This window comes from Haemaphysalis longicornis, unplaced genomic scaffold (genome assembly GCF_048455015.1).
Source record: "Haemaphysalis longicornis isolate Haplotype H1 unplaced genomic scaffold, Haemaphysalis longicornis Haplotype H1 scaffold_8, whole genome shotgun sequence".
Taxonomy (NCBI): Eukaryota; Metazoa; Arthropoda; class Arachnida; order Ixodida; family Ixodidae; genus Haemaphysalis; species Haemaphysalis longicornis.
The window spans coordinates 7,961,470-7,975,364 of NW_027526445.1; the positions used below are offsets into that span (position 1 = coordinate 7,961,470).

The 13,895-nt window shown below is 48.6% G+C and overlaps 1 long non-coding RNA gene across 3 annotated transcripts in view; it reads right to left on the reverse strand.

The window, feature by feature from the left end:
- Positions 1–870: 870 nt before the first annotated feature.
- The window catches only part of LOC144149089 (uncharacterized), a 34,621-nt gene continuing 21,596 nt past the window's right edge, over positions 871–13,895 (reverse strand). For all 3 annotated transcript variants that reach the window (XR_013318179.1, XR_013318178.1, XR_013318177.1), the window contains exons 3-5: positions 13,661–13,741; positions 9,801–9,866; positions 871–1,652 (exon numbers count right to left, since the gene is read on the reverse strand). This is a non-coding gene — a long non-coding RNA (uncharacterized LOC144149089). The remainder of the gene's footprint in view (positions 1,653–9,800; positions 9,867–13,660; positions 13,742–13,895) is intronic.

Below are 13,895 nucleotides of genomic sequence, written 5' to 3' on the forward strand. Positions count from 1 at the left end.
GTCCCTCTCATTCAGAAGCGAACCAAAACTGCGCCTATGAAACAATCCGCACCTGGCCTTCTATGCTGGAGGAGCTTACAGCCATCCGGGACGGACTGCAAGCGCTACTACCGGCACTTCAAGACCCTGGACGTTTCACTGTACAAATGTACACGGACTCAACGGCGGCAATACGGGATTTGCGCCGTGTAGCCTCCAACCCGTCCGTTTCAAGAGAGATTCATAAACTGATACGTACCCCTGCCCTCTCCGACTGTCGTGGATACGGCGTAATACTACCACTGCGCATATTGCGGCGGATAGTTCCCGTCACCTCTCCTCGGTTCCATGACCGCTGCCCTTGCTGACAACGAACCCACATGAACAGTTTGTCCAACTAAAGGAAGATCTGCGTCGCGCCACACGCGCTCTCATCCCACCGTGTGGAACAGAGCCTCTCACTGGGCTCGCTCGCTGGGAGGAGGTCCTGCTGCGTAGACTTCGAGTTGGGGTGGCCCTCTCTCCTGCGGTAACCCGGGCGTGGTCACCACGATACCATGCCCGTTTACCAACACCTGCCCCTTCTGTACGGTTCCTGCCGAAGACGCCGACACCCACCACCTGCTATGAACTTGCCCTTCCCTGAGGGCAGCGAGATCCAGACATTTTTGCGGCACAGGCCTGCATCATGGGAGACCCCCTTATCTCCAACGATGGCTGTGGGGGCCCCACCACCGCTGTCTCCTGGATTTCATCCGGGAAACGAGTGCCAACTTGTACCTCTAAGACTTTGCGCCAAAGGGCATACTATCGCAAAAAAAAGTTTATATAATAATCACATGGGTAAAACAACACAATTTATCCACACAAAAGTCTTCAACAAATGTCCTTCACTGCTTCTTCGACTTCTCTTTCAGTGTTAAATACACCAGGTTTTATCTGCTTCGAAACAATCTCAGAAGCACCTGCACAAAGAATAAAAAGTGCGAAAGAAGTTTCCACCCAGTTTGCTTAGTGGTGGACTACTCATAAACGTTTTGGCCAAATACTTGTGGTAGAGAGAGCGGGCGGCCGTTGTGTGGCACCACCGTCGCTCCAGCGAACAGCGCCGCCGGTGGCGAACCGCTCGTCAGTGGAATGCCGGTGGCGGTCAGCGCAGCGTAGTTGTGCGTGACTTTCTGTCGTTATGCTGCAGTGCGGCTTGCAAAGCGTACATAACCACAAGGACTTTTTCAGATCGGTAAATCTTGAACGTGGAGGCGACCTTTACGAGGCATTCCATGTGTGTGATTGATGCCCATGCTCAGTAATTACAAATAGCAGACGACGCTCAATGCGCAAGCTGGAGGTCAAGCTGGAAGTGCAAGTCCGTTCCTTCGTGCACATTTTTCATGCCTGCATGCAGTTTGGTGTATCGAGGAATATATGTCACCCCACCCACCCCATCTTATATATTTTGCTGTTTTCATAAGCTGTTATGACTGCATCCGAAAAAATACACCATTCTTTCAGCAAGCCCATCTGCAAGCTTGGAAAACTGTCTTCTTTCCTTGGTAGGAATAGGTTCATTTCAATTTTCCAAATATGCGACGGCAACATCCTTAAAACTTTCAGTCCTTCTCGTCTTGGCAGTAGCACACCTTGTCGTGGCAGAGTCCGCGGCAATGAAACGTCTGAAACAGAAGATAAAATACAGTGTTACCGCTGGACTAATCTGGCTCATTGAAGGGTCTTCAAAGGTGCAAAGTGACTAGGGAAGGGTGAAAAGGCTACTTCATCTGCGTCTGATCACTTAGCGCCAGCAGCACCGTCCGCGCGCGTGCTTCAGCGCCAGCGGACCACGTGACAAGTCGAACGCTTAGCGGCTGCTTCGCCAGCGCTTGGTCCCAAAGTGTCGCCATCAATGGCGCGCCGGCTGGGTTGTCTGGACGTGCCCTTTAACGCAAGCGAAACGATTATGCCACCCAACAGTAAGGATACAGCTCGACAGCACGCTGGGGAGTCTCAAGCAAAGGCAAACTTTCACTATACGCTGAGTGCATTTTCCTGGCTCTCCCTCGTGCTAAGTAGGTTTACATCTGTTAAGCCTGAGCCATCTTTTCTTTGCTTAGCTTGTGGCGACCCTTGTTTCCCTACGCCTCGCCTGCACTCCTTTTCGCGAGCTGGGAGCCGCCATTTTGGGCAGCCGGTGCGCCACGTGAGTCGTGACCTCTTCATGACCCCATGCGACGCGCCGAACCGGCTCGCCGTGAACGTGTGCGCGAACGTGCGGGCGAAGGAGGACCAGCTTGTCTCCTTCCTTCGTTCCACCCTCTTCCCGACCAGGGGAAGACCTGCTCTCTCCCGGAACGGACCTGCGGGACGAACGAGTGCTCCTCCGGCAGTCGACGATTTGGTCGGAATCGGTTATCTCGGTAGTGTCTACTCTGATTGCCCCAATGACGGTGAACCCAGTTGGCTCCACGAGACTCTGCTGAGACATTTTGTCCTGATCGGTCGGAAGGGATGCCTTCCCCTCTCCCGCAGCCGTGATGACGGATATCGAGGTCTGAGACCCACGGCTTGAGCGAGCAAACAGAGCCACTGTCTGCTGTATGCCCTGTATCTACCAGGCAATAAAGCCTCACATTGGATTGCCGGAGTCTGCCTACCCCATGTGAGTACCCGAATCCGTACGTGAGTCTCGGACTCCGCAGAGAGTTCAATAGGTAAAAGTAAAAACTATATTTAAAGAAATCAGTTTTCGGTTGAGCTGGCGTATATTTAGTTTATGTTGGCTTACGCTATGCATAGACAATGGTGTTGCAAGCATCACCTACTAATCAAGGGACGGCAAGCGTGGTGAAATAATTAACGTGTAGAGAAAGTGCATTCTGAGTAGCGCCGAGCAGATAACTAAGTTAACCCCAAAGTTGCTAAGTTGGATGAAGGCGAAAAATCGCGGTCATATCTGCGACAGATATAAGTCAGGCGGATTGTTTTTATTGATTCTAATTTTGCTATGTCGGATGCTGTGTGAGGATTCCAAACTAGAGAACCGTATTCAAGTAAAGGGCGTACTATGTAGGTATTTAACCATGCGATTAAGCTTTCTGAGTAGATTTACTGCATCATCCTTCACCCGTGTTTTCCCGAATTTTTGAAAAAAAAGCTGTCGTCCGCAAATTTCAAGGGGCTCTATTTACGATGTGGGTTCGATTCCCGCTTACGGAAACCAGCGGATTTTTTCTCAACGTCCACATTGGCTTCTTCAACCCTGCAGCAGAATCATACTTGATTCGGCGCCATCAAAGCATTTACAAAATAGGCAAATAGCACCTGCAATAAGAACTGCAGCTTGATATATAATCAGCACCATCACCAGGGCAAAGGGCACCATCACCAGGGCACCATCACCACTGCAGGGCAAAGGCATCTCCCATAGATCTCCGATTGTACCTGTACTGCGCTAACTGCGACCAATTTATTCCCCCAAATTTCTTGACCCCATATGATCAGCTAACTCTCTTCCGTCCCCTGCCACGCTTGCCTTCTCTAGGGATCCACTCTGTTACCCTTAATGGCCAACGGTTACCTTTCCTTCGCATTACATGCCCTGCCCACGCCCATTTATTCGTCTTAATTTCTACTAATATGTCCTTAACACACGTTTGTTTCCCGATCCACTCGGCTCTCTTCTTGTCCCTTAGCTTTACGCCTATCATCTCCGTTTCATTGTTCGCTGAGTCGTCGTCAGTTTAATTTGAACCCTTTCGGTGAGCCTTTTAGTGATATATATATTATATATATATATATATATATATTATATATAATATAGATTATATATATATATATATATATATATATATATATATATATATATATATATATATATATATATATATATATATATATATATATATATATATATATATATATATATATATAACACAGAAATAAGGGTTGGCAGTCGAGAAAACCTCGGAAAGCAAAGGGGAGGATGTGGTAGATCATTGAAACAGATTAAGAATTTGGAAAGAAAGAAAGAAAGTGAAGAAACCGGTATTCTGGAGGTCGTGGGTTCGGATCCCACCTGGCGGGCATTTTTTCTTCACTTTCTTTCTTTCTTTCCAAATTCTTAATCTGTTTCAATGATCTACCACATCCTCCCCTTTGCTTTCCGAGGTTTTCTCGACTGCCAACCCTTATTTCTGTGTTATTTTCAACGAGCCCCTCATTTCCTATATATATATATATATATATATATATATATATATATATATATATATATATATATATATATATATATATATATATATATATATATATATATATATATAAGACTGATGGTAGGCGAAGGCAGACCAGTACGCGCAAACCGCTTTATTCGGAGACAGAGCTGGAAGGCAGCAAGATGGCGACCGAACCCGATGACCCATGCTGAGAGTTCCAAAAGGAGGAAAAATCGGTGATGATGAGTATATACAGAGATGAAGAAGCCGCAGCCGCAATCAGACGCCAGTGACGATTGCGTGCCACTGGGACATGTCATTCAGCGGTCCGAACTTTCATAAACGAGGCCACCACTGGTCTCACACTAATTCCCCCTCCCCCCCGGGGGGGCGTGAGCAGCCGCCTGGTCACGTGTTACTGCGGATTACGCCGGTGGAAAGCCTTGCGGCGGGAAACATGGACAATCTCCGTGCCGCAATGACGGCGGTCCGAACTTTGACAAACGAGGGTGACGGACAGTTCACAGGAGAGGTAGCCTCAAGAACCTTGTAAGGACCGAGGAAGTGGTGTTGGAATTTTTCGCACAGGCCTGGAGAGCGAACCGGTGTCCAGACCAAGACTTCGTCATCAGGTCGGAAAGAGAAGTACCGGCGAACAGCGTCGTAGTGGTCTTTGCAGTCTTGTTGGCTAGCTTCTGTGCGCATGCGAGCCAGGCGCCGACAGTGGTTGATCCGAGACACGAATTGTTCCGGGAACGATGCAGAAGCGGACACAGGAGCGGTAAACAGGTATCAAACACGTGCGATGGATGACGGCCGTGGACAGGGTAGAAAGGCGCGTATCCTGTAGTGCTTTGAACTGCAGTGTTAAAGGCAAAGGTTACTGAAGGCAATATAGTGTCCCAAGTTCGGTGGTCAGGGTGTAGGTACATTGATATCATGTCAGGGAGCGTGCGGTGAAAACGTTCGGTGAGCCCGTTCGTTTGTGGATGTCATTTTGGGCGAGGTATTAGAGGCACGAAGCACTTCGGCAAGGATCTCAGATAGAAACATCTTGCCGCGATCACTTAACAGTACGCGAGGTGCTCAATGTCGTAGCAGGATGTTGCGCAAAAAGAAGGCAGCGACGTCGTCAGCGCTAGCCGAGGGAAGTGGCGCTGTCTCTGCGTAGCGAGTCAAGTGATCAACTGCCGTGAAGATCCAGCGGTGACCAGTGGAAGTCGTCGGTAAGGGCCCGTACAAATCAATACCGACCAGTTCGCAACACTGGTCGAGAGTCATGGCCAAAAGAAGCGACCTTGAAAGCGATCGTAGGTCCTTTGGAACCCAAGGTGGCCGGTGGCAGCGTCGTCGTGAAAAGCGTGCAATATGCGACTCCGGAGAAAACGAGGCACAACTGGGACCCATGTGGCACCATTTGGGTGGTGGTTTCTCTGATACAGTGCACCGTCTATGAGCTGGAACTACCGCAGTTGGCGACGTAGGCGGCTATTCAGTGAGACGTGTCGAACCAGTGAGCCGATCCATTATTTTCCGGCAGTAACTGTCTGCCCGTTTATGATCGACCATGTCGCGGCGGTCGTCAGCCGGTGCATAGTCGACAGGTGCAACTGATGATGGCGGTGCATGAGAAAGTGACGCCATGTCGTTTGCAGACGGCATCACCGGGCACCGCGAATGCACGTCTGCTTCTACATGCTTGAGTCCAGACTTGTACGCAACCGTACAGTCGTACTCGTGTAATCACAGAATCCAGCGTCCCAGGCATCCCGACAAGGTTTTCAATGATGACAGCTAGCACAGAACGTGATGGTCCGTGACCACTGTGAAATGTCGGTCGTAGAGATACGGCCGAAAATTTTGCACAGACCACACAACGATCAGACACTCCTGTTCCGTTATCGTTTAATTCTCCGCTCATGTTAGAAAGCGGCTGGCACAAGCAAAAACTCTCGCTGTGGTGAGCATCGCGCTGCCGCAGAACGGCGCCAAGGCCATGCCCACTAGCGTCGGTGTGGAGGATCGCCTGTCTCGAGTCACCAAAGTGGCATAATACAGGTGCGGAAGTAAGCGCTTGCTTGAGGTCTTGGAAGGCGTTTTCGCAACCATCACTCCAGTCGAAGGGGATATCAGAATTCAATTGCTGGTTCAGAGGTGCAGCGAGAGTAGCAAAATTGCTGACAAAAGGGCAAAAATAGGACGCCAGACCGAGAAAGCTACGCAGGGCTTTTTGTTGCTGAGGACGAGGAAAATTGGCTACAGCAGAACTTTTGTCTGGGTCGGGGCGTATGCCATCTTTACTGGCGACGTGACGAGAACCTTAATGTATTTGCTAGCAAAACGACATTTCTTGGTGTTAAGAGTCATACCAGCCTTTGCCAGACAAGTCAACACCTCGTCCAGACGCTGCAGATGTTCCGCAAAACTTGATGAAAAGATGGCATTGTCATCAAGGTAAAACAAACATGTTCTCCATTTAAGGCCGCGAAGGACTGTATCTATCATGCGCTCAAATGTGGCTGGGGCGTTGCATAAGCGAAAAGGCATTACATTAAACTCGTACAAGCCGTATGGAGTCGCAAATTCCGTTTTCTTTTTGTCCAACTCACGCATCGGGATCTGCCAGTACCAGACCGCAGGTCTAGACTATAGAAATATTCAGCCGCTTGTAGACGGTCTAGCGCGTCATCTATGCGCGGCATCGGATATACATCATTCCGGATCATTTTAGTCAAAGCCCGATAGTCCACAGAAAAGCGTAGGGAACCGCCTTTTTTCTCACCATAACAACAGGAGAAGACCATTCGGTCGAGGACGGTCAATAACGTTTCGTTGAAGCATGTCCACGATGGTTTGTTCGATGACTTTCCTTTCCGACGACGACACACGGTACGGGCGATGGCGAACAATGTGGGTCCCTTCTGTCTCAATACGATGCTGTGCCACCGAAGTGTTTCCGAGGTTGGTAGATATGCAGTCTAATGAGTTTTTGTGTTTTTCGAGCAGCTCAAGTAGGAGTTTCGTTTCGAAAGCTGTGAGGTCTTTGCTAATCGTGGCTGCCAGACTGGGACGTGAGGGGCCGGAATCTGAAGACAGGCTATCATCAGCCACAACGGAAGAGAGCGTAATGCATTCAGAGAGGACTATCGTCTCAGAAGTGGTATTTGTAGCGACGAACAGCGCAAACCCACGAGTAAAACGGACAAAGCCGATCGCGATAATGACTCGTTGGGGAATAAAACGCGCATTAATCGTTCCGTCAGCCGTGGCCAGGGTATAAAACGTAATCTGCACTTGCTGTCAAATTGAGTTGTGGCTTTTCTTCCGGAATATTAGTATCCTTCGTATCTGCGAGTTCAATTTGTGTTTCATGGCATGAAATGACGGCGGATGTGGATGACAAGAAGTCCCAGCCCAACATAAGGTGATGCACACAGGGTGACAACACTGCACACTGAACGTGATGACGAAGCATACCGATTAAAATTCGTGCCGTGCACTGTCCGGATGGCTTGATGGTGCCGCTATTGGCGCAATGCAAAGAAGGTCCGCTGTAGGGTGTTCGAACCTTGCGTAGTCGTGCACACAATTCCATACTTATCACCGATATACTGGCCCCAGTGTCAATAAGGGCATCTACACAAACACCTTCAACCAAAACTGACATGTTCGATGGACGCCCGGAGGCATTGTAAGTTTACCACGTGATGCCGTTTCCTTTCCAAAAACTGCATTAACTAGTTTTCCGAGTGGTGGTCGGTGACGTAGGTCGCGGGCCGAAGGGGCGAAAGGGCCCGACGGCCTGGCAATGGTGAGCGGCGTCGCGTATCACGCCGCCTACGAGGAAGGTCCATTGGTGGCTCGGGTGGTGATGGGGAACGGCGTGAGAAAGTCGGATGCGTACGCTGCGTGTAGCCGAAGTAATTCGGGCGTACATAATCGCGTTCGTAGGTTACGTAGCCGCGTCGTTCATCACGTTGGCGCCTTCGACAAAATCGGGAGATGTGGCCCCGGATGCCCCAATAATAGCAGACTGGCCGGCCAACGTTGGGGTCGTGGTTTGGCCGAAAATAAGTCGGTGTGGTTTGCAACTGAGGCATGGCGGCCACATAGCCGGGCGGGGCCTGTGTCGTAATGGGAGTGAGCGGTAGAGGGTGCTGACCAGCCTCGTTCGAGTAAGGTGGCGTTGCCACAGAAACAGGTTGGGTGGGAGGCGGAAGTTCGGGCATAGACGCGAGCTCCTCTTTAACGATATCCCGTAGGCCAAGCACAGAAGGAGCTTCGCGGACACAGTGTGTGTACTGGGAAATATTGGCGTGCATTTCGTCTGGAATAATACAGCGTATCAACGCACGGAGGTCTTCATATCCCAGGTGGTAGTAGGAGCCGTGTCTTGACGAAGGCGTATGGACTGTAGTTCGACGAGACACTTAGAAGTGGGGATCCCATCCGAGACGGTTGTGGGGTTCTGCGTTGCTATTGTGGTGAACGCGAACTCACTGATTCCTTTCAGAACGTGGCGTACACTGTCAGCTTCCAGCATGTTATGGTCGGCGCGACGACACAGCGCCAGAACGTCTTCGATATATGAGGTGTACGTTTCATGCGCATGTTGCACACGGGTTTCGAGCTTCTTTTTCGCGCTGTCGCTCCGAGCTTTAGAAGAACCGAAAATTTGGCGGAACTGTGCAACGAAATCGGCCCAGTCAGTGATGGCATGCCGGTTATTTGGGTACCACGTCTCGGTAACCTTGGTAAGGGAGAACGAAACATGTTGCCGCTTGAGGTTATCGTCCAAGTGGTTGAATTTGTTCACCCTGTCGTAGTTGTCCAGCCACTCGTCGGCATCATCGTCACGAAGGCCAGCGAAGAGAGGAGGGTCACGCTGGGGGCTGGGGGAGCGGATTTGTGGAGCCGTGGCGTTCTCTGATTCCAGCATCATCGCTGAAGTTTCCGGCGTTAGACGGCGACCCGAGCGGAGCTCCAGTGGGGCAGCTGGAGAGGTGGATTACGGGACCGAAAAGCACATTCCATCACTTGTAAGACCGATGGTAGGCAAAGGCAGACCAGTAACCGCAAACCGCTTTATTCGCAATCCGAGCTGAAAGGCAGCAAGATGGCGACTGAACCCGGTTACCGATTATGATACTTCCAAAAGGAGAAAGAATCGGCGATGATCAGTATATACAGAGATAAAGAAGACGAAGCCGCAACCAGGCGCCAGTGAATATTGCATTCCACTGGAACATTGCATTCAGCGGTCCTAACTTTCACAAACGAGGCTATCACTGGTCTCATAAGGTATATATATATATATATATATTATATATATATATATATATATATATATATATATATATATATATATATATATATATATATATATATATATATATATATATATATATATATATATATATATATATATATATATATATATATATATATATATATATATATATATATATACACTCGGGCGCAACCTTTTTCTTGCCTAAAAATTACCTTACCGCTTCGGTAAGCTATAAACAATCCATACAATTCTTTTTGAAATTATGCTCCACTGTGACAGCAAGGTGCACATTGCTCTCTACGAGTCTCAATACTCACCGCGCATTCCTCGCTGTCGTCCGCATCGGATAGGCACCCAGGGAAAGTGAAGTCGTCGTGCATTCTCTGTAATCACCGGAAAACGTTCTGTGAGATTCAGAGTGAAACGCAGCCGTGTTTTCTCATTCAACGTGGTTGCGGTGTTCCCTACCAGGCATGAGAAAAATAGGAACACAGGCTCTCTTCCCAGCTTCTTCGCAAGTCGCTCAGTTGTGTTTCTCCAGTACCAAACTATACGGGGGCATGTCCTACAATGCAGGACATGCCCAAGTGCTGTAGAGAGGTTTGATCGCCTCAGAGTCCAACCCCGTCAAACGGGCTGTCGAATCCTCGAGCTACTCTAGCGAATAAGTCCAGCCGATGAGACTGCCCCTCAGCGGCCAACAGAACCCCGCTCGGAGCATTATGCCGCCTCAGCCTCTTTGTCTCACCTGAGCACATACAAAACACGCCTACTTAGCTGAATAACGAAGCGATGCAACTGGATGACTCCGTTAATTAAGCTATATGACTAAGCGGCGAAAAAAGACACTGAAAAAAAGGTAGAGGGAAACAACATAAACCATGTGTCTTCCTTTAATGCATCGCCACTGAGGCTTTCACCGTAAACTCGTGTTAGGGATAGCGTAAGAGACCCTGAGGATTTTTTCGGTTTCTTTAACGCTATCAAACCGGTGGCGGAGGCATACTGGACTTCCCGCCGCTACAGTGCTTCCGCCGAAGATTCAAGCTGCGAAACAGACGAAAATAGATTGCACTCTATTCACGCAACGCACAAACACAGGGCCGAGGATCATGGAAATTCTGTGAAGAAACTTGTACGCTCATTGCTCGTCAGCATGGCGGTACAACGTGAAAGTTGATCTGGGCCTAGTGGTGGGAGAACGCAACAACGAGGTTGGGATGACTCGTAAATGACCCAAGTTGATGAAGGATGAAGCGCTATTTTCTATCGACTGCCAATGCGACCGTTTTCTGGTTGAGAAAATCAACTAACTTTCGGTGCTTCAATTATGTCGAACTCATTTTTTTCGGGAAGAACCTACAAAATCTCAGTACTTAGATTGCGTCAAGGTCAAAAACCTTTCAGGAATAAAGTTGGCAGTGTGCACTACAGAATGATATACGCCCTCGTGATTAAGAAGTAAAAATGGATGCGGCTTCGCTCAGCTAACCTTGGATATGCAACGCAAAAGCTTGGCTTATGGCTGAGTCTTGGTTTGGCTTGGTTAACCTTTGGGTAAGCTGTATTGCCGACCACGTCTAAAAGCCGTTCGGTTTCGTGCAACGTTCACAGAAGGAGACCGGGTGAACGCGGCGTTCATTCATGGCGAACGCACCGTTCCTCTTCGCCGGGCGCGAGACGAATCACGTCGCTCGAAACGACCCAGCGCTGCATGCATGGGAGGCTCTGGGGGTGGTCGGATGCCAGCGCAGCGGCGGCGGTGGCGGCGACCACCGCTTTCATGTTGCGCAGAACGACTGAAAACGTGGCCTTGTGCGCAGCGCCTACAGCGGGCTTGGCGAATCAAGCGATGCGCTTCCAGGGTGGAGTCGAAAGGGGTTGTGTCTCTGATCAAAAGGTCACCTTGCGCATCCTCCACGAAATGGCTGGACGAAAGTAGTAAAGCTTTGCTTTAACACGTTGGCGCAATGCACTGAGTGATAGTTTTTCATTCACTACTTTAAGCATAGCCGCACGGCGGCGCAGAGGTACGCAGCAGCGGGGCAGCTTTTCGCACAGAAGATGCTTTTAAGTGAAAAGATACAGACCGGAGCCCTTGCGACAGCCTAAGAAAGAACAGCAGCAGGGCTAGAAGTGCTCTATTATATCACTAGGCATCTGAATTCTGACTTCAGGTTTTACTCATCATCAGCAACAACACCCTATCTATACCCGCTGCAGGACAAAGTCCTCTCCCATTGACCTCCACCCGCTCGTGTCTTGCTCTGCCCGAGTCCATTCTTTGCCTCCGGATTTTGTCATTTTTGTCTCTCCATCGAGTAACGGCCTTCCTCTTTTTCCTGTCTCGTCTCTCGGTGTCCTTTCTTTTACTCTCGTGATGCACCTGTTGTTGATTCGTCTCACTACACGGCCACCCCAAGTCCACTTTTTTTTCTTTATAACTATGATATCTTCTACTCGAGCTTTCCCTTTGTTTCACTATGCTTGTTTCCTGCTCCTAAGAGTTATCCCAATCCTTATTCGCTCCATTGCCCGCTGGGTCGACCTAAGTTCGCTTCCCAGTTGCTTCGTAAGGCGCCATATTTCTCCTCCACAGGCCATAACCGGTAGCGCGCATTGGTTTTATACTATTCCTTTCAAGGAGAGAGGGAATATACTCTTTATTATTTGCGAGTGCTTCCCGAACGCACACCAGCCCATTGCTATTCCGCGCCGGATTTCTATTTCATGGTCGGGATCAGCCCTGACGATCCGGGGAAGATAGTTTTGCAAAGGGCCTGTGCAGCCAGCCGCAGTTAGGGGACCCCGGTCTTGGGAACCCCTTCGCCGGGCCGGTGCCCTAGCTACTGTCCTTGTTGTTGTCAATAAAGGTTTCATTCACTCATTCATTCATTCTATTTGTTCTAGCGTTTCGTTATCTATGCTGAAGAGGGCGCATTCAGTATGTTTGTTTATCATTACTTCAGATTTATTCATAATTAATTTAACCCTATATAGGGCGCAGCTTTCCGATTGAAGTTCTTTTGTCATTTTTGCAATTGTTCTCCAGATTCCATGAGCAAGATCATCTCCTCTGCAATCCTAACAGTTTTAAGGAAGAAGCCGTGGTCTCGGTGAGCTTGGGCCTCTTACATTTATTGACGGTGCGCAAGGCCTGGTCGGAACTGGGGAGTTGCAATGACATGCGCCCGACCGGGTGCGCAGGCGCAGTCCTGTTTCGTCTCTCTTGCGGCAACTCTGACGCACCGGTCCACGCACCGCTCGCGATGATGGTAGGATACCGGTTTTGATGATGATGATGATGATAGTTGCGCTTATAGCAGATTAGATTCCCATCACTACAACTTCAACTATTCTCCAATTATCCGTAACCCTGCGTTTTCCCAGTCAAGTTTTTTTTTCAGTTGCCTCTCCAGACATGCTGCGAAGAATTTCGGTGAGATGGTATATCCTGTTGCACTCCCGTTCGAATCTAGAAGATTAAGCTTTGCTTGTGAAGGATTATCCTGCCAGTGCATCCGTCGTATGTGTCTTCCAGGAGTCGTACGCAGGCATCCTGTATTCCTTGGTCTTTTAACGATTTCAACACTGCTGCGGTGTCTATTGAATCAAACGGTTGCTCATAATCCATAAACGCCATGCAAAGTGGTTTACTGTGCTCTGCGAATTTTTCGATTACTTAATTGGCGACACGGATGTGATGCACGACAGCGCATTCCTATTCTGGGTCGGTTTCCTTCCTCGCGGTTGAGATCAGCCTTGACCTACTATAATATTGACCTACTGTTCTATTCTTCTACTTGTTCTAGCGCTTAGTTATCAATGCTGAAGAGTGCGAATTCAGCATGTTTATTTGTCATTTCTTTAGATTCATTTATATTTATATTTAGCCCTACGCCACAGCTCTCTGATTGTACTTCTTCAATCATTGTTTGCGAAACTAATATATTTAACTGTTCGATAAAACCACCATTCGGCGCGTATTCAACTGCCACAAATGTAGACCTTACAACCAAGAAAAGTTGCATTTTATCTCTGTCACGTAATATTTCTATACTTCGTGGGTACTCTAAAAAACAAGTGAATATTGCAAAGATTTCACATAGAGATAAATTCTGTCACTTGGCAGAGTGAGCTGTCAATGACTTCGAGGAAAACGACAAATAATGCTTACAATGTCGCCTAGTGGAAATATTTCTCCCTCTTCTGTATTATTTGTCCCCTCCAGGGAACGCTCAGCAGATTTGGGCATACACTGCAAAAAAGAAATAGTTACAACTCAAGTTGCTGAACCCTTTTTGATGCTGAAGTTCGGACGACCAGTCTTACCTACTCCCACTTCGTATGCGGTAAACTTTCGTGACATTATGGTGGGCAGCGATCACGTGATTAAACATCAAACTGACATA